The sequence below is a fragment of the Miscanthus floridulus genome, chromosome 19 (genome assembly GCF_019320115.1).
Source record: "Miscanthus floridulus cultivar M001 chromosome 19, ASM1932011v1, whole genome shotgun sequence".
NCBI classification, from domain to species: domain Eukaryota; kingdom Viridiplantae; phylum Streptophyta; class Magnoliopsida; order Poales; family Poaceae; genus Miscanthus; species Miscanthus floridulus.
In genome coordinates this window covers 41,272,362-41,299,288 of record NC_089598.1, presented here as the reverse complement: position 1 = coordinate 41,299,288, position 26,927 = coordinate 41,272,362, and the positions used below count along the sequence as shown (strand labels likewise).

The 26,927-nt window shown below is 45.2% G+C and overlaps 1 pseudogene; it reads left to right on the top strand.

Moving 5' to 3' along the window:
• The first annotated feature begins 651 nt into the window (after nt 1–651).
• LOC136525927 (desmethyl-deoxy-podophyllotoxin synthase-like) lies at nt 652–26,927 on the top strand (annotated as a pseudogene).

Here is a 26,927-nt window from a genome sequence, read left to right as displayed (position 1 = left end):
GGAGCCTAAAAACGAATCCTACTCGAGTACGACTTAATACAATTCTTTGGCATGAAGGAAATATTCCTATCTTAAGATAACCTGGACTCTAATCTTTCCCCTTTTGTAGAGTCTGATATGTATCTTCTTGGCGCCAATCATATCCTGTCATCTTCATCTGCTGACATCATTCGAAGAGAATGGATCCAGTGTTGCATTCGATCCAGCAGATATCAATCTTTACTCTATCGATTCCTTGATTGGCATAATTCTGGAAGCCTGCCCGCGCTCTTCTCCCAAATTTTGGTGTAAACACTAACCCTAACTTTGATCCCCATCCCAAATCGGTTGAATCCGAGCACCAAAAGAGAACCAAATCCAAAGGGGAAAGGGTGGCCTACCTCGCTGCTGCGCAGCGATACTGCCTCATCGGCGCACGGGGAAAAGAACGCCGAGCCAGGGCGCTGCTCGCCAGGCTTGGCCAAAGGGGCACCATGGCCAGGCCACTCGATGGCGGCGCGCTCACCCGCAGGGCAGCACGCACGCCGGCGTGGGGGCCGGCGACGGTGCCATGGCTGCCCGCTCACTCGCTGTGTCCGCTCGATCGCCGCTTGCCTCGCTGTGGTGAGGAGAGAAGATAGAGCGGTGAAGAAAGAGAGAGGTGAAGGCCGAATGGCGCTAGGGTTCAAGGGCGCCGCGGCGGTCGCCGGTTTTGATCCTACAATGGGCGCGGACGACCGTCAGATCGGCGTGGACGGCCGAGATTGATCGGGCCATTTCACAGCCCAGGCGAGCGCGCGCGGCAGCGCGACTTTGCCGGCCTAGGCCCAGGTTGTGGCCTGGGTGTGGCCTGCGCGCGCGCGGAGCTACGGGCCGAGCCGTCTTTTTTGCCGGTTTTGGGCCAAAACAGTAAAGAATGAGCCTAATTTTGCATTTTCTTTTTCCAGAAAATTGAAAAATGGAAATTGGCTCAAAAGAAAATAGAAAAAGTATTGTTCCCTATGGGTAAAATTGAAGAAAATGAGTTCATTTATTCCACTGCGTATTTAAAGATATTATTTTCATTATTAAATTCGAACCAACGGGAGAATTTAATTTTGAAAAATGGATATGTTTTAATTGATCATAATATTGTTATTATTCTGACCAACATTGATTAATGGCAATATTATGATGCTTTGTCATGCATTAATTCTATTTCTGCCCAACGGTGATGTAGAATTAGTGTAGAGAACAATTGTATGTTTTAATTTTGACTAACGTTGAAACTAAGGCATGCAATTGTTATTGTCATTATTTATGTTCTCACACTATTTGAATTGTGTTTTCAGGTGGATACAACTTGATGGGTTGTATCAAAGAGATCCCCACTCTCAAAGGTGATAACTACATTGAGTGGAAGAAAAAGATCGACCTAGCCTTCATCTTGGCTGAGGTGGACTGGGTAGTCACCACACTGTGTCCCACAGAGCCTGTGACACTAGTGAGGGAGACAAACGAGGCTGATGCCGCTTGGGCAACCAGAGAGAGGGATTTTGCATCTCAAAGAATGTCCTATGACCTTGAGCATAGGAAGTGGGTCACTGCCAATAAAAAGTGTTTGGCTGTGATAAAGAACACAATTGAGCCTGCAATTGTAGGCTTAATCCCAGAATGTAACACCGTCGTCGAGTATATCGAAAGAATAAAGAGTCAGTTCACTGGCTCTTCAAAGACATATGCTACCCAGCTGATAAAGCAGCTGGTGATAGAAAGGTACTCAGGTAATGGTGGTATAAGAGAGCACATACTAAGGATGAGCAATTTGGCATCCAAGCTAAAACCAATGGATCTGGCTCTCAAGAATGAGTTCCTTATCCATCTGATTTTTGCTTCCTTGCCAAAAGAGTTTGACACTTTTGTTGTCAACTACAACATATAGCCTAAGAAGTGGGACATGGAGAGGCTCATGGCTATGTGTGTGCAAGAGGAGGAGAGAATGAAAGTTGCCAATGGTCGCTCTATCAATTATTTGAAAGACAATAAGAAAAAGAATAATAATGCTAACTCCTCCTCAAAGTCAAAGGGAAAGGGTCCCATGCTGCATCAGCCTCAGCAAAACAAGTTCACAATAGAGAAAGATCAATGTCTCTACTGCAAGAAGACGGGACATTATAAGAAAGATTGTCCCGATTACCTAAAGATGATCATGGCAAAGAAAGGTGAGAACATTATTACATTCATAAATGAATCCCTGTATGTACAGTATTCAAAATCTACTTGGTGGATTGACTCAGGTGCAACTATTCATGTTGCTAATTCTTTACAGGGATTCCGTTCGACGAGGACTACACAAAGAAGCGAAAGACACGTTAAAGTAGCAAATGGAGTCCAAGCAGAAGTTGAAGCCGTTGGCGATCTTTCTCTAGAGCTTGCTGATGGTTTTAAACTTATACTTAGAGATGTTCTTTATGTTCCCTCGTTACAGAGAAACTTAATTAGTGTTTCATGCTTGGACAATGATGGATATGATTGCTATTTTGGAAATGGCAAATGTAAGATAACATTTAATAATGCATGTGTTGGTCATGCTATCTTACAAAATGAGCTTTATTTGTTATCACTACGTGATAATGTGAATGTTGTATGCGATATTTAAGGCAAAAGTTGAAAACCAACACAATTTAAAGATTAAGATAGTCAGGTCCGACCGTGGGGGGAGTACTACGGTCGGCATACTCCATATGGCCAAGTTCCTGGACCTTTTGCAAGGTTCTTACAGGAGAATGGCATAGTAGCCCAGTATTCTACACCGGGCGAACCTCAGCAGAATGGAGTAGCTGAAAGGCGTAATCGTACCCTGATGGATATGGTGCGCAGTATGATAAGTTACTCCACCTTACCGATGAGCCTGTGGATGGAGGCGTTAAAAACCGCCATTCATATTCTTAATAGAGTACCAAGTAAGTCGGTGCCCAAAACACCGTATGAGTTGTGGACAGGAAGAGTACCCTTACTAAACCACTTACGTGTGTGGGGGAGTCCTACTGAGGCTAAAGTATTTAACCCAAACATTGGAAAGCTAGATCCCAAAATAGTGAGTTGCCATTTCATTGATTACCTAGAAAAGTCAAAAGGTTTTCGTTTCTACTGTCCAGACAGACATACAAAGTTTATGGAAACGAGACACGTTGTCTTCCTAGAGGATGAAATGATGAGGGGGAGCATGGTAGCTTGAGAAATTGACCTTGAAGAGAAGCAGGTGTATGCGCCCACTCTGATGATTCATGAGCCATTTTTCTCACTACCAGCTGTCGCTACACCGACAGTACAAGATACTGTGGTGCCAGCACCTGTTGTTATTCCGTCGGTGGCAACAACGAATGATGATGAGGAACCTGTTCTTTAGGATCCTATTGAACCGATTGCCACACATGAGAGGGAGCAACAACAGCCTCAAACAGAAGATATGCCAAATGTGGAGGCCCCTAGAAGGTCTCAAAGAATTAGAAAATCAGCTATTCCTGCTGACTATGAAGTGTACAACACTGAGGAATTTCAAATAGAGGATGATCCCACCTCATTTGAAGAAGCCATGAGAAGTGATCATTCATCAAAGTGGTTTGAGGCCATGGAAGATGAAATGAGATCTATGAATGCCAATAAAATTTGGGATTTGGAAATAATTCCTAAAGGAGCCAAAACAGTAGGCTGTAAATGGGTCTACAAAACAAAACTTGACTCTCAAGGGAGTATAGAGAGATATAAAGCGCGACTTATGGCAAAAGGCTTTACACAAAGAGAATGGATTGATTACAATGAGACCTTTTCTCCAGTCTCATGTAAGGATTCCTTCAGAATCATAATGATATTAGTGGCACATTACGATTTAGAATTACATCAGATGGATGTAAAGACGCCATTTCTCAACGGGGACTTGGAGAAAAATGTTTACATGGCACAACCGAAAGGTTTTGTCATGGAAGGAAAAGAACGAATGGGATGCCGCCTAAAGAAAACCATTTATGGATTAAAACAAGCTTCAAGACAGTGGTACTTGAAGTTTGATCAGACAATAAGAAATTTTGGATTTAAAGAGAATGTAGAGAACAATTGTGTCTATACAAAGTTTAAGAATGGGAAGTTCATCTTCCTTGTCCTATATGTGGATGATATCTTACTTGCTAGTAGTGATGTCAGTCTATTACCAGAGACAAAGAAGTTTTTGTCCTCAAAATTTGATATGAAAGATCTTGGTGAAGCTTCGTTCGTTCTAGGGATCGAGATTCACCGAGATAGAAGTAAAGGGGTATTAGGACTGTCACAAAAGGCATACATAGAGAAAATCTCAAAGAAATTCAGTATGCACAAATGTAGTCCCTCACCTGCTCCTATAATCAAGGGCAATAGATATGGGGATTTTCAATGCCCCAGGAACCAATATGAGATCGATCAAATGAAAGCGGTTCCATATGCTTCAGCTGTCGGAAGCTTGCAATATGCTCAAGTATGCACGCGCCCTAACTTGGCATTTGTTACTGGGTTACTTGGCAGATTCCAGAGCAATCCTAGAATAGAACACTGGAAATTAGTAAAGAAAGTCTTGCATTGTTTGCAAGGAACGAAAGGCCTCATGATGACGTATAGAAGATCTGATTCACTCCATATAGTGGGGGTATTCAGATTTTGATTATGCGGGAGATGATAGAAAATCCATGTCTGGATATGTATTCACTCTCGCAGGGGGAGCTATTTCATGGAAAAGCTCAAAACAAACCGTCACTACATCGTCCACAATGTATGCTGAGTTTGTAGCGTGTTATGAGACAACGGGGCATGTGAACTGGCTAAAGAAGTTCATACCCGGTTTGAAGGTGGTTGACGACATCTATAGACCACTAAAGTTATACTGCGATAATAATCCGGCAGTACAGTATGCTCACAACAATAAGTCAAGTGGTGCTGCCAAACACATTGACATGAAGTATTATGTTGTGAAAGATAAAGTCCGGGATCAAGTCATATGTCTTGAGCATATAAGTATTGTAAAGATGCTCGCGGATCCGCTTACAAAAGGCTTACCACCCAACGTGTTTAGAAAACATGTAGCCGACATGGGTTTAAGGGAAAGCCTATAATTCCTGGACAAAAGAAGGTCCAAAGACAAGTATCTATTTCAGAACAGAGTAGTGTGATGTAGATGTTAAATATATCGGCAATAGACCGTGACGATGAGACATGCTCTGTGCGCTAATCTGTAATGGAATGAACAAAAGTAAATGATATAAAATTGAAAGATGGAAAGAGATCAAGGGGGAGATTGTTAGATTGATCTCTAACCTAACTGGACCCAACGGCCCAGTTGGGCGTTTGATTCACGCCCTGATCGGGGGCGCCCAGCCCACCATGGCTGGAGGACCCCTGTCACCCTGTGCTATAAAAGAGGTGGGGGCCAGCGGCTCTTATCACGAGGTTCGCCTAAGCCGAGCTCCCCACCGACAAACCCTAAACCCGATCTAAGTGAGGGGCGCAGCCTGTGACGGGAAGTACCCTACCACAGCACTGCGCCGTCATCGATCTTCACCGCCGGCACCGCATCTCCGACATGTCTTCCCTGACCGTCGCTGCCCGTGCGCAGACTTCATCAACGAACCCGATGGAGGCCTCTGGATCTACCCCCTCCGCGGTGTCAAGTTCGTCAGACCTCATCCACCTCTCTCTGTCTCACTATCGTTGCACTAGAACATGTTCTAGGTCTTTGTTTTATCAAGCACCCCGGCAAGATCTATGGTCCAAGCGATTCAATAGTTTTAACCAGGGCCGTCCCATAAATTTTATGGGCCCTTGGGCCAGTAAGACACTAAGGGTCCGACAATGTAATATTTGAATAGGACGATTAAAGTATATAACTTGTAGCATATATTTAATTCTGCTCGCCAATTGGTACGCAGGTCTGTTGGTACGCACTGTTGCCTTGCCGGCGTATGAGCTGATAGCATCTACTATATAGTATACACACACGGGTACCCTCATAGGCCCCCAGCCTCATGGGCCCATGGGTATAGCACAGGCTGCCCTCCCCCATAGGACGGGCCTGGTTTTAACAGTACCCTGTTCTAGAGAGATACTTGGATCTGTGACAAACCCCTCAGCTCTCTGTTTCCTGATCTATTTAAGATTTGTGAGCAACCAGACATATCTTTATATCATGTGAAACTTGATCCCAACCATGTAGCTTTTACCAGATGGTTGATAGATGATCTCTGGCGGAGAACATTCAGAAAGAAATTGCTAACATACCGTTGACAGATGGAAAAGACTCTGTTCTGGCGCTTTGGCAGTAATGGTCATTTCAGTGTTAAATCTACATATAAAGCCATGACTAGTAGTGACGCTGGGCCTTATCATAAGAAGATTTGGAAGGTGAGGGAAAGTTCCCTCCAAAATTAAAATCTTTTTATGGCTCATTATGCAAAGATAACTTGATCAAAAGAAGATGGTCTGGAACCCCCACCTGTTATTTCTGTAACAGTGATGAGAACATACAACATTTGTTTTTCAGTGTAGTACAGCGAAATCTATATGGGCAATTGTTGCCCATGCTATTGGTGCCAGAAATATCCCTAAATCATTTAATCAGTGTTGGAATTGGTGTGAGCTTTGGCTTCCTACTGGTACAAAATTTCATACGCTGGGCATTGCATCTATTTGCTGGGCTATTTGGAAAACTTGTAACGCCATCTGCTTTGAAGGCAAATCTGTTACAAACCCTGCTGCGATTATTTGCTATGCATGTTCGCTCATGGGTTACTGGGCAAATCTTTTTTCTGGAGAGTGACAAAGAAAGCTTGCTGGAGGGTGTAAACACTATGCTGGCGATTGCGATGAAGTTGGTGGCCAAGAAGAAGAAACAAGGACATCTCCTGCTGAAGGACGGTCAAGATGAAGCCCAAGACTGATGGTTCAACCTGCTTGAAGTGCACTGATTCAGAATTGGCTATGCTTCTGTTACCAGTGCGATGGCCTCTTTTGCAAAGACTGTCTTTCCTTTTGCCTAGCTTTCTGTCTCTCATATGTCAGGTCCTCAAACTTATTTCTGTAAGTCTTCTGATGCAGACGAGTCGTGGGGGCAGGTTGCGGTAGTTTTCTTAATCGCTCTTAACTGCTTTCTGTAAACTCTTGAATGCTGTATTTCCGTTGAATGCAATGGGAATGGGGAAGGTTCCTCACGTAAAAAAATTAATGTGAAAAACAACTCATTTAAACCTGTTAGGTTCTCAACTCCAGGAGTAAACGGAACAACTAAACCAAGGCAAGCTGTGCATATAAGAAATTTAGTAAATAACAACTAACTATTTACTAGTTTCTTATTCTATCGTCGGAGTTTGGGAAAAGAACATAATAGAACTTAGCCTGGCAGCCAGTTCTTGAAATTGCAATAAGCAGCGAAGTTGCTCAAAGTAGGGAATCTGGTGTTGGTTTCTTAGAGACAGGGTATCACCAATGGGGAAATCATGATTTTTTTTTTTTGAGATTAGAAATCATGATGATTTAACGAGCACATATCATCTACAGAGATTCAACTGTAAAACTTGGCTATTGGCTAAAACTCTTTTTCCTTGTCTCTATCCATTCTTTTGATATCTTACATGCAGTTGGCATGTCAATTCCCTAATGCGGATGCCACAGAGTAGCATGGGTAGTAGGCCTAAGATTAGCAGATCACTAGGGAATGATTCCATGGCGTGGTGACAAGGCCTCCCATAAGCTATTTGAAGCAGAAGTGGCTCCAATAGATATGAGAAGCATTGTGAACCACAAACCCACCATAGAATGCACATGATCATTCAAAATTTAAATTAAGAAGAGGGCCAAGGAACTAAACAATTTCTGAAAGACTTACAATTGTTTTATGGAGTTATGGAGCACACAAAAAGGAAACTAAATGCTACATTGATTTAGCATCTAAAAAAAATTATAGCCAGTTGACAGGAGTAGGAAAAAAAGAAAGATGATAATAGCTTTAAGCCAAAGGATTGATTAGCGATAGCTATATAGAGTTTGTGTCTATGGCTGCAATGGAGTTGCATAGAGAAAGGACCGATGTAATCGAACAAAGAAACAATGCTACCAATAAAAATATTTTCATGTAAAAAATCTAAATGTTGTAATGAAACCAGCTAACTATCCGAACTATTTGCACATGCCACCTTGTTAGTTTTCTTGTTACAAAACCACTATAACTTCTTTGTCCAGTGTTATATGATTTAATCTTATATTCACTAAGAGTACCAATAGATTTTTCCCATCTTAAGAGCAATATTCTACTGATATGATGTCCCTCCTAGTTTATCTTATACATGAATTTCGATCTAAATAATAAATTTTCCATACATAATAAACTTTTGGTGATTCTTAAATGCCTAATTAACTGAGATTATGGACTCTGAATGGTACACATAAGCTTATTGTTTTGCGGGAAAGCATTACATGGAATAAACTCAAAGATAAGTCTCTTGTTAAAAGTGTCCTACCAATGTGAACTATAAATGACAGACAACAACCGAACAATTTTTTTAACATTTAAAAAGGATTTGTTGTGTACCTTAGTCTAGCGTATGGATTCTATGATAAATTATATAACGAATCTGTAAGAAAGTTATTTTTTTCTTTTGAGAATTTTCCAACAGGTGCGGACGCCGCCACAATCTCCTGCTGCCGCATCTTGGCTTTGCTTCAACAACATGGCTTTTGGCATCAATTTTTTTTAAGCGCATTGTAAGAAAGTTGTAAAAAAATTTATGTTTACAACTACTGCGGGTGCCACCACAATCTCCTGCTGCCGCATCTTGGCTTCGGCTTCAACAACGTGGCTTTTGGCATCAAGTTTTTTAAGCATACTGTAAGAAAGTTGTCACTAATTTTTATATTTATTACAGCTGCGGGGGCAGCCTCTCTCTCCTGCTGCGGCATCTTGGCAAGGGCTTCAACTAAGTGGCTTTCGGCATCAAATTTACTTAAGCATAGTGACGCAATGTAACGTATCTAGCATCATTTATATCCTAATTATATCTTCTCATGCATTGTTGCATTCCTCAGAAGGTTAATTTTGGATAAAAAAAAGGGTCTATTTAATTCAGCTATGAGTTGTGAAAAAGTTTTTATGAGAAATGAAAAAATTATTGTGAGTTATGTGCTGTGAAAAAAAGTTGTACATTGTTTGGTAAAAACAACCATGAGACATAACCTCTCTTTTATCTCCCTCGAAAAAACGGTCGTAAAATGTCTCATTATTTCCCCCATTTGAGATACACAGAAAGCTAAAAGTCAAAAGCAGAATTCAGAGTCAAATGTCGGCCCTAAATTTGGCAGGGTGTCATTAGGTCCCCAGACTCTAAAATGCACATCCAAATCCTTGAATTTGGTACATGGTACGTTACAATCCTGTATCCGTATTTACCTTAGTGTCAATGTGGATATTCTTATTTGTATTAATATTCGATTTTATCTGGATACTAAGTGGATGTGTCCGTGTATGATTTCTTAATTTTTCTCTAGTACATTCCACATTCATATTCCAAAAAATGTCAAATACCCAACATTATCCGTATCCGCAAATAATAAAGTAACCTGTAAAGTCATCTAAAACTTGTATCTACAATTAATTAGTGTTGCGGGTTCAGAACCGCGGCAAGCATTGGTGTTCGAGTCGGTGTCATAGTATGTGTCTCCAGTGGCTCGGGTGGACTCAAGAACACAAGAATCACAGAGAGGACGCAATAGTTTATCCTGGTTCGGGCCAATCAATGCTCTACGTTCAACAGCTGATGATCCTTATACTCAAGAGCACCCAAAATCGAGGGTTACAAGAGAGTGTATAGGAGGTAAAGAGAGATTTGGTAGGGGGTTAGCTCGGTGCTAATCCTAAGATTGCCTCACCACCGGTGGAGCCATCCCCTCGTCGGAGAGGAGGAAGACGACGGGTGCGGTGGAGGAGCTCTCGGTTCTCCTCTCTAGGTTGCTCTGCTCTCGGTGCCGAGTAGTATCGGATCGATAAGGAATAGAATGATCTGTCTGGGATCGTCCTCCCTTCTCCCCTCTAGGATCCGACCTCATCCCTTATATATCGAGATAGGTCGGGTACTTGACGGTTTATGGGTTGAGCCTATGGTCTACATGCACTGGAGTCTAGGAGGGTCTTGCAGCGGCGCTCTATGGACCGTGACGGTGTCGTGGAGCCGAAGAAGCCCTAGACGTCATCTGACTGGCCTGTTCTAACACGCTAAGTATCAGGCTATGTCGACTTGCACCGGCCTCCCTAGGCGCACCTTCTGGAGTCTTCTTGGTTGCGAGGGAGGTCGGCTCGAGGGGCTGACGTGCGGGCCCAGAAGTCCCCGACCCCTAGAGGCCATGGAGAGCTTGTCTTCTTGTGTCACGCCCTGTGCACAACCCTATCGAGGGAGCGGCTAGCAGCGTCGTGCCCAAAGTGCAGCATCGGGGTGCCCCGAGCCTCGATGGCTCGAGGAGTGTCTTGTAGTGCCCGGGCCATGGCTGGTGTCATAGGCCGGGCAGGAGCCAAAGATCGGGCTTAGGCTCCCCGTCGATCGGGAGCCTGAGGCTCGAGCGTGCCCCTGAGCCCTAAGCAGAGGCCACGGCGAGCTCGGGCTCAGCCGGGTTCCTTGGTCTGAGGGTGTGTGCAAGCGTACCCGATGGGTATAGCTCCTGAGCCCCCGGGTGATCCTGGAGGGGTCGATCGAGAAGTCCCTTCAGTCAAGAACCATTGATCCCAAGGCTTAACATACCCATATGTTACGATCTCGTAAATAATATCAACTTCAATGTAACAAAAAATATGCATCATTCAAACTATTTAAAACTTATCTCCTTATTATTAATGATATATAAAGTTTAGTTTTAATATGGCTAATCATATTAGTTTTATGTATTTTAAACCATCTATTGATAAATATTATTTGTAGTTTTATTGATTTTTGATATATTTAGTTATTGAATGTTTATTATACATGTTATTTTTATATATTTTAAACTATATATCTTGATGAGTATTTTGAAAGTAAAAAGTTTAGGGACCTAGATAACACACTCTACCAAGTTTAGAGGTTGATCTGGCATCGGTGCCAGCGTGGACCGCCATGTCAGTAAATGGGTCTAGTCCATGTGCCAAGTTCAAGGACTCGGCACTACTACGGAAAACTTTACCGAGGTGGGTAGATTCGATTTACCGAGGTGGGCATCGCTACCACTTCGGACGAAAGGTCACGGTAAATGGACCTTTTTCGAGGCAGTTCGATGCCCACCTCGGTAAATCGAAAAAAGGAAAAGATCGCAACCCAACCAGGCCTAGATCTAGGCCTCGCCGTCGACTCCCCTGCTTGCCGCCGCCATCAGGGGAGCTCAATTCGGAGGAGCCACTGCTGTGGATCCACGCGGCTGCCACTGTCCAAGGCGGCCCCACATGTACCCCATCGCTGGAGACCCACGCTGGCCGGATCCGCCACCGCCGGGATCAGATCTGGCTAGGGAAGGAGGGGAGTGCCTCGGATCTGGCCTGGGAAGGAGCGTCGTCGGGCCGAGGAGGGAGCGCCACCGTAGGAGAGCCCCATACATCCATGGACACCGCCAGGAAATGACGCCCACCGCTGGGGCTGGACCAGTGCCCGCACGCTCGCATGCCGGGGCCGTCGTCGGGAGGGGAGGAGCACCGATGGGAGGGAAGAGTTGGAGGGCCGCCGGGCTGGGAGAGGAGGTGCGCCGACGGGAGGGGAGAGGTGGAGGGCTGCCGAGCTGGGAAAGGGAGTGGGAGGGGAGGGGGGAGAGTGGTGGGGCGCCACCGGGGAGAGGTGGAGGGCCACCGAGCTGGGAGAGGGAGTGGGAGGGGAGGGGAGGAGAGATCATGTGAGCACTACCGAGGAGAGGGAAGCACGCCACATCGGGAGGAGAGGGGCGCTGCGCTGGGGCGCTGTGAAAGAGAGAGCTAGATTGGAGTGAAACCCTAAGTCCTCGTATTTATAGGAGCCCAAGAAGAACCCGATTTGGGTTTTTTCTGGGCCTATAGAATATTAACCGAGGCGGGCCTTATTAGATGTCCGCTTCTAAAAATGGAGGCATTTTTGGAGGCCATTAATAGAGTTTAGGAGGCGGTTGCGTTAGGGAAACCGTTTCGGTTAATGTACGTTAGGTTGTCCGCCTCGGTTAATGATTTGAGGCTGTTGCTAGGCCGGCTACCTTGCCATGAATAACCGAGGCGGTCAACCGGCCCAACCGCCTCGGAGCCTATTTTGGAAATGGCTTGTAAATTTTTTTGTGTAGTAGTGTGGATATGCATTTTAGGAGTTCGGAGTTTGGGGATCTAGATGATACCCTCTGCCAAGTTTACGGGCCACTAGTGCATTTTACTCCTGGATTTATGGTGCGGTGAAAATTATTTTGCATCAAGAATCCTAGACTATTTCCAAATCACCCTAACCGCTTTTATACTTTCTTTCTCTCTTGTATATTTGCATTAGGAGTCCTATCCTCTTTATTTTTCACCAGATCCTTCCACCTCCAGATTGGTCTATAGATATGCGTGTGTATATTTCTACGTGATTAGGTTGATTTTCCCAAGTGCGGAAAGATTGGGAGTTAAGTAGAGAGTTGTTGGAGAGCACTTTTTCAATCTTGCCAAAAAATTAAGACTGGGAGTGGTTTTTTGAAACTCTTGGAAATGCTCTCTCACAACGCACGTATCCATAAGGCAATCCGAAGATGAAAGGATATTAGGAAGAATAAGGAGTAGGGTAGGTTTGTAAAGTAAATGTACCAGAGATAAACAAAGTATAAAAATGGTTAAAGTGATTTAGAAATATCTCGTGATTCTTGATGCAAAGTTATCTTATTAGGGGTGAGATTTTAAAAACAGTTCCAATTATTTTTAGTCATTTGAAAAACTCATTAACTTACCAAGTGATTTATTTTAGAAACTATTGGAGACGCCCTTAGACACAGCATCTATTTCCTCCCGGTGTTACAACTCTATCCATAAATATACAGCCTGAGGCTGAATTTACACGTTCATTATATTAGCCCAGTTCCTCGTCTTGTTTACATCATTAACATCATAGTGGAGCAAAGCCATGGAGCTGTGCATATATATGATTATTAGCTCTAGTACTCCTCGATATGCATTGTCTACCTTCTGCGCCAGGGACAAAGTTGCCGCCGGGACCGTGGCAGCTCCCAGTAATTGGCACACTCCATCACCTAATGACCATGGAAAATCCACGCCTCGTGCACCGTGCCTTGGCCGTCCTCGCACGCCGCTGGGACGCCCCCGTCATGTACATCCGGCTAGGCGAGCTGCACGCCGTCGTCGTCTCGTCGGCCAACGCCGCACGCAAGTCATCAGGGAGAACGACACCAACTTCGCCACCCGGACAATGACCGCGACCATCAGAGCCACCATCGGAGACAAGGTGGGGCTCGTCCTGTCGCCCCACGGCGCCATGTGGCGGAGGCTCCACAGGATCTGCACGACGGAGCTTCTGAGCGCAAGGCGCGTTCGATCCTTCCGCTCCATCCGGGAGGATGAGGCCGCGCACCTCGCCCGCGCCATCGCCACAGACGTGCGCTCCGGCGAGCGTCATCAGTCGTTGGTCAACGTCAGCGAGCTGGTATCCCTGTACGTGTCCGACACCGTTCTGCGCGCCATCATGGGCGAGCGGTTCAGGTGGCGGGACGAGTTCATGGCCACGCTGGCCTAAGGCCATGACGTGGGGCGCCGAGGACCTATTCGCTAAGTAGTATTTGACTTATAAGCCATGGCTTATCAGCCAATAAACAGTATTTTTTTCTCACACTAAACCAGTCAACAATACTTTCAGCCATGGCTTATAAGCCAAACCAGCCCAAACCAACAGGGCGAATCGGAAGAACAGAATACAGATCGAAGAGCACAGCAAGTTCAGACGAAGTTCATAGAACAGAGGAGTGCTTAACAATATTACAAGTATTCTGTTGTTTGATGATGTCTCCCCTTCTCTCTCGGCTACTTAAGCTACTCTCTCACGCCATCTTCAGCTGGGCTGGTCACGCCCACTCTAGGCCTTGGGTTCGAACACTTTGCTTCTTCATACGCATACCATGCCTTGGGCCCAGGATGACATATTCAGTTTGGGCGACGTCGCGTTCACGCTAGCTCCTGAGCGACGTCGCTTGTCTTGCCGCCATGTTCAGAAGCTGAGGTAGAAGTGCCGCTGACATCCCCTCCCTGATAGGAACCAGCTTGCCCCCAAGCTGGTGCGTGCGGAAAGCGTTGACGAAGGGCTTCAACATCCTCCCATGTTGCCAGTGCAGCGGGTAGCCCCGACCACTGAATCAAAGCTTGGAGATCAACACCTGAATTTGTGCTGGCGACTCGCTTCTGAAGAATACGCTCAGGAACCTGCAGGCCAGTGAATGAAACTGGTAATGGAGACTTGGAGAGGCAGGAAGAGCAACTAGGACATCACCTTTCAGCTGTGAAACATGAAACACCGGATGAATGGTGGATTCTCCGGGTAAAAGCAACTTGTAGGCGACAGAACCAATACGGTCCATAATCTGGTACGGCCCGAAGAAACGGTAAGCCAGCTTTTGGTTAGCGCGAGGCGCCACTGATGTTTGGACATAGGGCTGGAGCTTAGCATAGACCCAATAACCCACATTGAAGGACCGTTCTGTTCGTTTCTTGTCCGCCTGACTTTTCATGCGATTCTTGGCCCGAGCAAGGTGTTGCTGGATCAATGCTTGCATAGCAGACTTCTGCTGCATCACCTCAGCTAAAGAGTCCGGAGCACATGCAGCAGATGCATCAATACCCAACTGTCTAAGAGACTATCCATAGAGTGCCTGAAATGGTGACTGCTGTAAAGAGGAATGCCATGTGGTCTTGTACCAAAATTCTGCCAAATGTAGCCAGTCAAACCATTTAGAGGGTACTGCGTTTGCAAAACACCGGAGGAAGGTTCCATGCATTGCTTCACACGCTCAGTCTGTTCATCGGACTGAGGATGATATGTTGAACTCATTCTCAGCTCCACCCCGGAGAGACTGAACAGCTCACGCCACAGATGACTGGGGAAGATGCGGTCACGATCTGAGACGATCGCAGTTGGAAGACCATGGAGCCGGTAAATATGAATCATGAAGAGCTTGGCCACCGAAAGGGCACTGAAGGGATGTTTCATGGCAACGAAATGGCTATATTTGGAGAAAAAGGTCAACAACTACTAGAATGCAGTTGAAGCCATGTGACTGGGGCAACCCTTCAACGAAGTCAAGTGATATCACCTGCTAGGCTGCTGAAGGTGTCTGGAGTGGCTGTAAGAGGCCTGGGTATTGAACTCGCTCAGGCTTGGCTTGCTAGCATGTAGGGCAGCTCTTCACAAAGTCATGAACATGTTTCTTGAGACTGGGCCAGGCAAAGAGGGCCTGCAGCCGCTTGACAGTGGCTGGAATTCCCGAATGACCGCCAATAGGAGAGCTATGTATCTGCGCAACAACTGTTGTTGCAGGGATGTGTTGTTGCCCACCCACGGTCTGTCTTTATAATGTATGAGGCCATCCACCAAAGAGAAATTAGGAACTGAGTCGGCCTTCGCTGCCAATTTGGTCAGAGGAGTAGTGGCTTGATCATCAGACTGATAACCTTGGCGAATATCAGAGCACCATGCAGGTGTCACCGTGTCACCACTAACAGAGCAAAAACAGGTTGGGAGTGGGTGCTGTCGCCTGGAAAGTGCATCGGCCGCACTGTTGTCAGACCCTTCTTTGTAAACGATCTTGTAACGAAGACCCAAAGGCTTTGTGAAAACCTTTTGCTGCCATACAGTGTGAAGCCTATGGTCGTTGAGGTGTACCAGTGCTTGTTGGTCAGTATGAATTTCAAATTCCGCGAGCTGCAAATAGGAACGCCATTTCTCCACTGCAACTAAAATGGCAAGATATTCCTTTTCATATGTGGATAGACCCTGAGTTTTGAGACCGAGCGGTTTGCTCACATAGGCCAAGGGATGCCCAGCTTGCAATAGAACAGCCCCAACACCATTGTGACAAGCATCAGTTTCAATTGCGAACAGTTTTGTGAAATCCGGAATAGCCAAAGCCGCGGCTGTACACAAAGCCTGCTGTAGTGCCTGAAATGTCGTCAGTCCAGACAAACAGAACAGGCTTCTTGAGTAAGTTTGTAAGAGGTCGAGCCAGAATTGCAAAGTGACGGACAAATTTGTGACAGAATCCTGCTAGCCCCAAAAACTCACGCAACTCCTTCACATTTGTCGGTTGAGGCCAATGTAAAACAGTAGCAACTTTATCTGGATCTGTATGGACTCCTTTAGCACTCAAGATGTGGCCCAAGTAGTGAATCTCTTGCTGAGCAAACTGACACTTTTTGAGTTTAACGATCCATTAATCTTTGGCCAAAAGAATCAACACTGCTCTAAGATGACTGATGTGCTCCTCATAAGTATTACTATATACCAAGATATCGTCAAAAAATACTACAACACACTTTCGGAGAGTGGCCAGGTTGAGTTCATTGCTCCCTGAAACGTTCCCGGGGCGCCAGACAAGTCAAAGGGAACAACTATGAATTCATAGTGGCCTGCATGTGTGGGGAATGCCGCCTTGAACTCCTCACCAGACTGAAGGCGAATCTGGTGATACCCTGAGTGCAAATCCAGTATAGAGAACCACGAGGCTGAGCCCAACTCATCGACAAGCTGATCAAACACTAGTATGGGGTACACAGATTTGACAGTCAAGGCGTTCAGATATCGATAATTCACACAGAAACGCCAGGAGCCATCCTTTTTCCTCACCAAAAGCACCGGAGAAGAGAATGGAGATGAACTTGGTTGAATGAACCCCTTATCAAGCATGTCTCACTATACTTGCCGCTCAATTTCATCCTTCGGTGTTGGTGGTATCAGTATGCTCGGATATTGACAGGTGAAGCTCCAATGACCAAAGGAATTGCATGATCACAAAACCTGACAGGAGGTAATGAAGATGGGGCAGTGAACACTGACGGAAACTCCTCCAGCAAGGCTACAATCTCTGGGGGCAATTGGAGAGAAGTGTCAGACGATTCAGGAGAGTCCTCCGAAATGAGCTGAAACACCATATCTCAGTTGCAGTAGACGTAGTGAAGCCTTGTAATAGAATTGTAGACCCTTGATAAGGCAATGAGATCCATTTGGACTTCCAATGAATATTCATGGGATTGTTGAAAGCCCTGGTTTGGTTTTGGATAGTTGATGAAACCTAAGCATGTCATGAGTGATGATATGAGCTAGGTTGGTGCAATCCAAGTGAGGAGCATGGTGGCACTCAAATGGTGATGTTGATCACATGAAATGATGAGATGACCACATGTGATGATGATCAAGTGCTCAACTTAGAAAAGAAGAAAGAGAAAACAAAATCCTATGGAGATCGAGGCAAAGGTATAAATAGGGGTTTTGTTTCGGTGATCAAGACACTATAGAGAGTGTGATCACATTTAGAGTAGATGGGCGTACTATTAAGAGGGGTTCTTAACTAGACAATTCGGTCATCTAGTGCCACTAGGTGTTGGACTTCATGCATTGCATTTAGGCCTAGTGCACATCAAAGAGCAGGCGAAAATATTTATAGAAAATGTTTTGAGAAATGCTAACTTGGCTCTAACATGTTTTTGAGAAAACACTTTGAGAGTTAGCATCGGTTGCAAAGTAGTGTTAGACTGCTTGTGGATCGAATCGAAAACACAGCTAACGGAGGTTTTTGCCTTAGGGTGGTCACCGCCATGGGTGAGGCGGTGCACCGCCCAGGCCTGTCCGGTCACCGGCTAGACATGGCTGAGAGTAGCTGGTTTAGGGTGGTCACCGCCCTGGGTGCAGCAGTGCACTACCCTAGCCTGTCCGGTGACATGCTGGATATGGCAGAGAGCAGCGCCGTTGTGGGGTGGTCACCGGACACGCAGTGTTCACTGCCATGGGCACGGTGGTGCACCGTCACTGCCTGTCCGGTGCCATCGCCCTGTTTCACTCGAGGGCAGCGAGTTGGATTTACAACTGAGGGGGGCATCGCCATGGTCACCGCCATGGGTGTGGCGGTGCACCACCCTATTTATCCAGAGAGGAGGGAAAACGGGGGCTCAGTCAGGGTGGCATCGCTACCCCCTGTCCGGTGCCACCGTCGCCCCTGTTCGGTGACCAACTAGCCATTGGTCGACCGTTGGGGCACCGTCACCCCTGTCTGGTGACCATTCTGGTGATTGGATTGTCTTCATCTTGTGATTGGTTCATTCCTCGACGCGGTGGTATAATCACCATACTCACTCTTTTACATTCCTTGCAAACTAGTTGTCAAGCTCTTTAGTGTAATTAGTTTTGAGAGCTTATCTTGCTTCCTATTTTAGTATCACATAGTGGAGCTCTTTAGTGTAGACTTATTGAGAGCTCTTAATGAGTAGTGATATAGCCATTGTTTGTGTCTAGTGATCATAGCAACTAGAATTGTCGAATAGTGGCTTACAACTCTCGTAGAGCTAGAGCAAAATTGTATTTCGCCATTTGTGTTACTAACCAATTTGTTCTAGTGCTTTATAGAAGTTTTAAATAGGCTATTCACCACCCCTCTAGCCATATTAGGACCTTTTAAGTGGTATCGGAGCCATGGTCACCATTTGATTGAAGGCTCAACAACCTCAGTGTGAAAAGATGGCTCAAATTGTATTCAACCATGTGAGGGGTAAACCACCGTTCTTTGATGGTACATGCTATGACTATTGGAAGAGAAAGATGAATATGTACCTTGATTCAATCAATGACCAAGTGTGGGATATGACCGAGAGTGACTATGTGATTCTTGATCCATACAATCTCACAAACACTGACAAGGCCGACAAGCAATGTAATACAATGGCTCTCAACACCATCTACAATGCCATTGATTCCAAGGTGTTTGAGCAAATCAAGGATTGTGAGAAAGCTAGTGAAGTGTGGAAGAGATTAGAGGAGACCTATGAGGGCACACCATCGGTAAAGAGTGCCAAGCTATACATCCTCAATGACAAGTTGACAAGCTTCAAGATGAAGGATGATGAAAGCATTCCGGAGATGTTTCATAGATTGCAAGTAATTGTCAATGACTTGAAGGCTTTGAGAGAGAAGATCAATTATGATGATGTCTCTCATCGGTTCTTGATGTGCTTACCTCCTAGATTTGAGACATTGAGATTGATCATCATTAGAGGAGGATTGAAGCAACTCACCCCTAACCAAGTACTAGGTGATGTCATGACACAAGAAATATACCGTGTGGAAAAGATAGGGGATTGACAAGGATGACAAGAAGGAAAATGAAGACAAGAAGAAGAAGAGTGTGGCATTTAAGAATAGCTCATCATCCAAGAACAAGGGCAAGTACAAGAAAGAAGAGTCAAGTGATGATGAAGATGCTAGTGACATTGATGATGAATTCATGGCTCTCTTTGTGTGCAAGTTTGGAAGATTCATGAAGAAGAAGGGCTATGGTGCAAAAAACATAAGAGACAACAACAAGAGCAAGGAATATGTGAGGAGATGCTACAATTGCAAGAGCCCCAATCACATTGTAGTGAATTGTCCCTACAATAATGATAATGATGAGGATAAGAAGAAGCACAAGAAGAACAAGAAAAAAAAGGAGAAGAAGGAGAAAAAGATGACCTTCCAAAAGAAGAAGGGTGAAGGCTATGTGGTCACTTAGGATAGTGATGGATCTTCGGATAGTGATGGTTCTAGTGATGATGGAAAGAAATCTATCAAGAAAGCACTAGCAAACATCGCCATCAACAACAAGCCTTCCATCTTCGACACTCCATCGACATGCCTCATGGCAAAGCCTACCAAGATAAAATATATTGTGAGTGATGATGATTGTGAAAGTGATGAGGAGGAGGAATACACTAAGGAAGATCTCATGGACATATGTGAGCAAGTGCACACTTGCTTTGAGATGAAGAGAAAGGAGTGCAAAGAATTAGGCAAGAAGATCAAATCTCTCGAGCAATCCTTTGATGAGCTAAATGCCTCTCATGAGAGTCTAAGGGAAGACCATGAGATGCTTGGCAAAGTGCACTCTAAGCTTAAAAAGGCTCACTCCTCTCTCCTCAAGCAAGTCAAGGAGGAAGAAGCCAAGAAGGAGCAAGTGATTGTGTCATGTGATGTGGGACTAACATATGATATTATTGATGAATCTTTTTATAAGCCCATTATTATTGCTCCCACTAAACCTTCTTGTAGCACTACTACTTTCACTTCACCTTTGAGTGATGGTTTCACTTGTGATGCTTCACTAATGGTGGAAAAGAGACCCTCAAGAAGGAGGTGAATAAGCTCACTCGTGCCTTAGGCAATGCCTATGGTAGAGATGCCCGCTTATAAAGTGCTTGGATAGCCAAAGGTTTTCTCTTAATAAAGAGGGATTAGGCTATACCCCCAAGAAAGGCAGGACGACTTTTGTCACTCCCAAAGCTAGCTTTGTGAAGGGCAATGGTCGGTTTTGCAATAGATGCAAGTAAGTTGGACATATAGATCAATATTACAAGATTAATAAGAACAAGCAAGCTAATGTATCATCAATTAGATTTGATTCTTGTTATATGCTTGTCAAGGGTGCCAATGGTATGAAGGATAAGTTCATTGGTACACCAATTGTGGGCCCAAAGAAGAAGGTCATTTGGATACCAAAGACCTTGGTAACTAACCTTTAAAGACCCAAGCAAGTTTAGGTACCTAAAAAGAATTGATATTCTTTTTGTAGGTCAATTGTAAAGCCAGAGGAATGCATTGGGTGCTTGATAGTGGGTGCACACAATACATGACCGGTGATTCAAGAATGTTCAATTCAATCAATGAGAATGAGAGCAATGGGATTGATAGTATTACTTTTGGTGACAATGGCAAAGACAAGGTCAAAGGTCTTGGTAAGATTGCAATATCCAATTACTTGAGCATCTCCAATATGCTACTAGTAGAGAGCTTGAATTTTAACCTATTATCGGTAGCTCAACTTTGTGATCTTGGTTTCAAGTGCATATTTGGTGTGGATGATGTCAAGATCATAAGTGTAGATGACTCTAACTTGATATTCAAAGAATTTAGATATGAGAATCTATACTTGGTTGATTTCAATGCTAGAGAAGCTCAATTGTCAACATGTTTGCTCACTAAGTCTAGCATGGGTTGGTTATGACATAGAAGGCTTAGTCATGTTGGACTAAAACAATTAAACAAGTTGACTAAGCATGATCTAGTTAGAGGCTTGAAAAATGTGACATTTGAGAAGGATAAGCTTTGTAGTGCATGTCAAGCTAGAAAGCAAGTTGGTAACACACATCCTAAGAAGAGCATGACGAGCACATCCAAAGTATTTTGAGTTGTTGCACATGGATTTATTTGAACCAACCACATACACTAGTATTGGTGGAAACAAATATGGATTTACGATTGTAGATGATTTCACTAGATATATATGGTTGTTCTTTTTTGTTGACAAGAGTGATGTGTTTGCAACCTTCAAAACATAACATTTATCAAGAGAATTCACAATAAGTTTGAAACAACCATCAAGAAAGTGAGAAGTGACAATAGAAGTGAATTCAAGAACACAAGAGTGGATGGTTCATGTGATGAGTTTGGAATTAGGCATCAATTCTCGGTCAAGTACACTCCTCAATCAAATGGCCGAGTTGAGAGGAAGAATAGAACCTTGATTGACATGACAAGATCAATGTTAAGTGTGTACAATGTTAGTTATTCATTTTGGGCCAAAGCAATCAACACGGCTTGCTACTATACCAACCGACTCTATTGTCACCCCATGATAGAGAAGACACCTTATCAGCTCTTGAATGGAAGAAAGCCCAATATTGCATATTTTTGGGTTTTTGGTTGCAAATGCTACATATTGAAGAAAGGCACTAGATTGAGCAAGTTTTAGAAGAAATGCGATAAAAGTTTTTGCTTGGTTACTTAATTACTAGCAAGGCTTATTGTGTTTAAAATTTGGCTAGTGGTTCACTTGAGGAGTGAAGAATATAGATATTGGTGATATAAGGACTAGAGAGGTGATTGAAGTTGAAGATGACAAAGATCAAGTGCTCTCTAACTCAAATGTGTAAGTTGATATAAGTCAAGCTAGTTCATCATCGCAAGTGCACCGCCCTGTCCAGTGCCCTCGTGGAAAGCAGCTCCAAAGGGTAATGGCTCTATTTGCTTGTGTGGCTATAAAGAGATGGTGTGGCCGGCCTTGGCCACTCTCTTGGCACCTCATATACTTGTGCACACCCTTTGAAAGCTGAGCAACACACTCCACTCACTTGTTCACTTGATTTCATCATCTTGGGTGAGATTGAAGAGCCTCTAGTGCATTACATTGAGTTGCATCATCTTGTGGCACTAGTTGGGGGATTTGGGATGGTTGTGAGCTTGTTACTCTTGGTGTTTGTCGACACCTAGACGGCCCGGTGATTGGAGGAACGTTAAGCGGAGTTGGTGATTGTCTCTGGCCTCGATCGGTTGCTTGTGAGGGGTCTTGTGCCTTCTCCGATGGAGCGCCAAAGGCAACTCTAGTAAATTGCTCGTGTCATTGAGCTATCTCACTTATGGGTAGGTTCTTTGCGGCGCCTCTTGTGGTGGGCTAGGTGTGTGATACTTATTAGCCGCCGAACCACTAAGTGTTGGTCGACACAACGGGGACTAGCGTGCCGGTAAGTATGTGAACATCGGAGAAAAATCATGTGTCTCTTGTATGATTGGATTTCTTCTGGTGATTAGATTGTCTTCATCCTGTGATTGGTTCATTCCTCAACGCGGCGTATAATCACCATACTCACTCTTTTATATTCCTTGCAAACTAGTTGTCAAGCTCTTTGGTATAATTAGTTTTGAGAACTTGTCTTGCTTCCTATTTTAGTATCACCTAGTGGAACTCTTTAGTGTAGACTTGTTGAGAGCTCTTAGTGAGTAATGACATAGTTATTGTTTGTGCCTAGTGGTCATAGCAACTAGAATTGTCGAATAGGCGGCTTGCAACCCTCGTAGAGCTAGAGCAAAATTGTATTTTGCCATTTGTGTTACTAAACAATTTGCTCTAGTGCTTTGTAGAAGTTTTAAATAGGCTATTCACCCCCCCCCTCTAGCCATATTAGAACCTTTTAACTGTACAATTCGAGCCAATCCAAACCTAAAATCAAATCATAAGAGTCTAGGTGCAAAATCCTGAGGTTATGCTGAAATTGATGCCCCTCAATAATGAATTGATAATTCTGAATAGCAGAAGTGCAGCGCAGAAGCTGGCCATTAGCTGTCTTCACTGATAAGCGACCGAAGTGGCTAGAAAAGAGGCAGAGCTACCCGAATCAACAAGCACGACAACTGGTTTACCATGAATAGTGCCTTGAAACTTAATAGTCCGATGACTTTGTGAACCCATCTGTGCATCATGAGATAAAGCTAGCAGTAATTGCTCAGTTGGTTCCTCAGATGAATCTGACAACTCCTCAAGAGCAAGCAAGTCCCACAATTCTTGCATGGCATGAAGCTGAATAGTGGGAGGACACTTATGACCCCGGAACCATTTCTCTGCACAACGGTCACACAAACCTTGGGCACGCCTGTACTGTTGAAGTTTCGACAGCTTATTACTCCATGCGTTGCCGGTGTAGCCATTGCAGCCGTAGGGAGCTGGTTCAGGAGCCTTGTCAGCTTGAGGCGGTCGAGGTAGAGGCAGCGCGTTACTGAGATTGTTCTTGTATCCCATGTTAGCACCGTGCTTGGGATATTCTCTTCACGGGTTCCGCCACCTCTTCCTGTAACAATACCAAAGAATATGCAGTATCGAGGTTTGGAGGACGTTGCATAGTGACAACAACACGAATGTCAGGTCAGGACGAAGACCGTCGATAAAACGGGTGGTAAATGTGTGCATGTCAGGATAGTTGGTGTAGGCTTTAAGTTGATCAACTATGCTGGAAAACCTCTCTACATAATCTATGACTGTAGAAGTTTGCTGGATGTGAAACATTTGGCGAAGCAAGGTTTCGTGCTGATCACGAGCAAAACGATCGAGTAGCAGTTTGCAAAATTCAGTCCAAGGAATGAGTTGGCTAGGGCGTTCTAATGACTGAATCCAGCGTTTGGCCGCCCCATTGAAATGCATGCCGTGACCTTAACCCAAAGATGAGATGGAACACCATACATATCAAAGTAATTCTCAGCTTGGGTAATCCACAGTTTGGTTGTTTCGCCATCATAGGTTGGAAAATTGAATTTAGGTAGGCGGTGGGTATTTGGGTGGGTATCATCGGGAATGGTGGTGCGAGAATGGATTTCATGAATATAACCATGGGGAATAGGATTTGCCATAGGAATTGTGGGTGTGACATGCGTACCATTGGCCGAGGATTGGTTTGGGGAAAATTTTCCCCCAGTACCATCAACCCGTGTAGTCGGAAGAACGCCGTGCCCGCTGGGCCGAGCAACCGATGGTCCCGCAGATGAGTGCGCGGCGGTCTGCTCCACAGTTGGTGGTATGGTGGTGATCAATCAGGTCGACGCAGGAGGGTTGTCGAGGACGGAGCGATCATCTTTAGTTTGAGGTCATCCACGGCGCCTTCAGATTTCTAACGCTAGGACTCTAGGGAACCCGTGGACTGAACGACGGAGTCGATGCGGGAGTCATGACGCTGCTCGACAGCTGTGAGGAGGGCGGATTGACGAACTTGGGAGTCCGTGATGCGCCGCTCCCAGTTGAGATCGGAGTCAGCTAATCGCTTGGTGAGGGAATCGTCGACCTCGGTGAAGCGCTTGGTGATGGAGTCATCGATCTCGACAAAGCGCTGCTCAAGGCGTTTCTCGCTGTTGACGAGGCGGGCATCCCACTTCCGATCCGCATCGGCGAAGCGTGAATCCCACTTGCGGTCCGACTTGGTGAAGAGGCGATGCATCTCGTCCAGGAGAAGCTTCGACTCAGGATTCATGGCTCTGCGACGGCGAGCGAATCTCGTGTAGTGGGGATGTGGCGGCGGCAGAGGTGGTGGGGTGCACGTGGTCGATTGCTCCAGTTCACGGCTCACGAGTCGAATCAACGCTTGCTAGGAATTACGGAGATCGAAGGTTGAATCGATCGATCCAAGCTCTCAACCCGGAGCGGCTGCAAAGATCAACGATTCGGAGAAGAGAAGAGCGGAAGGGATCTGTTGTTTCTGATACCAGATGGAAGCATAGGAATTGGAAGAACAGAATACAGATCGAAGAGCACAGCAAGGGGATAGTTCAGACGAAGTTCATAGAACAGAGGAGTGCTTAACAATATTACAAGTTTTTTGTTGTTTGATGATCTCTCCCCTTCTCTCTCTCGGCTACTTAAGCTACTCTCTCACGCCATCTTCAGCTGGGCCTTTGGTTCGAACACTGGGCTTCTTCATACGCATACCACGCCTTGGGCCCAGGATGACATATTCAGTTTGGGCGACGTCGCTTTTCTTGCCGCCGTGTTCAGAAGCTGACGTAGAAGTGCCGCTGATAGGTGAGTCAGTCCAAAGCGCTGAACGCCAAGCTGTTCGAGCTGGTGGATCGCTCCATCGACCAGCGCCGCGAAAGGAAGGCTGGAGCAGCTGCCGAAGACGACGGCGCCAACGATGCACGCGACTTGCTCGATGTGCTTCTGAGGCTGCAGGAGCACGACGATGATCTTGGACTGCCCTCTCACCATGAAAGCTGTCATCCTGGCATATAGTACTACTATCAACATTTTTTTTTAGGAAACAGGAGGGGTTTGACCCCCTACTGAAATTTTATTAAAAATAAAAGTCCAAAGAGCAGTACAAGTGTTCAGGAGTCAAGAAAAAAATGAGCAAGATTACACATAAGTTCCTAGCCATTGGTCTATATGTGGGTGGAGCTTAGCTTTCGCTCTTAGAACAACTAAGGCGAATTCCTTCTTGAAGATGAGCTTACAGTTCTGAACTGAGGGTGGAACACCGTTGAAAATGGCATCGTTTCTTACCGACCAGATGGGCCAACACAGAGTGACAATCACCTCCATGAAGAAAGGAAGGTGCAACTGAATCTTGAGAGCTTCCAGAACTTGATCAAACTCCGAACAATTGGGGACCAAAAGTTGAAGAGTATTCCAGCAAGCCCCCGCAAAAGGGCAATGGAAAAACAAGTGAAACAAATCCTCTTCAACAGCGTGGGATCAAAAAACACAATTGTAGCTGTCTAAAACCATGCCTCTTCGTCGAAGAATCTGTCTGGTATTAAGCCTATCAACCATTAGCAGCCAGAAGAAGAATTTTCGTTTAGTCTGACAAGAAGAACGCCAGAGCCAAAGAAAGCCTCGATGAATCTGTCGACTGCCAACTAGGTGCTTATATGCTCGGGCTGAAACATAAACCCCGGTACCCCATGAGTATGACCACACATCAGGTGACGATTGGAGGTGAAGGTTCTGGAGGATAGCCACAAGCTGAACAGATTCAGTGGATAAATGGCAACATGAGGGGAGATTTATTATTTTTTATATGACCTCATGAATCGTTACGCGACACATCTCTGCAGGACATGTTTGGGACTGGAAGCAGTACAACATCGACGACGATCCAATGGGCCATGTTAGAGCTGATGAAGAACCCAAAACTGATGCGGAAAGCACAACAAGAGATACGCCAAGTCCTGGGATGCAAGTCGCGGGTAACAGAGGACGACCTGACCAACCTGAAGCACCTAAAGCTAAAAAAATTCTCTCCACTGAGCTTTGCCTCCACCGCGCCACTCGCCTTCCATACTCCGCCTCCACCATGTCGCCTACCTTCCCCACTCTGCCTCCACCGTGCCGCCCGCCTATACCGCGGCATCCGCCCGCCACGGCCGCTCCACCGAACCGGTGAGCCTCCATGA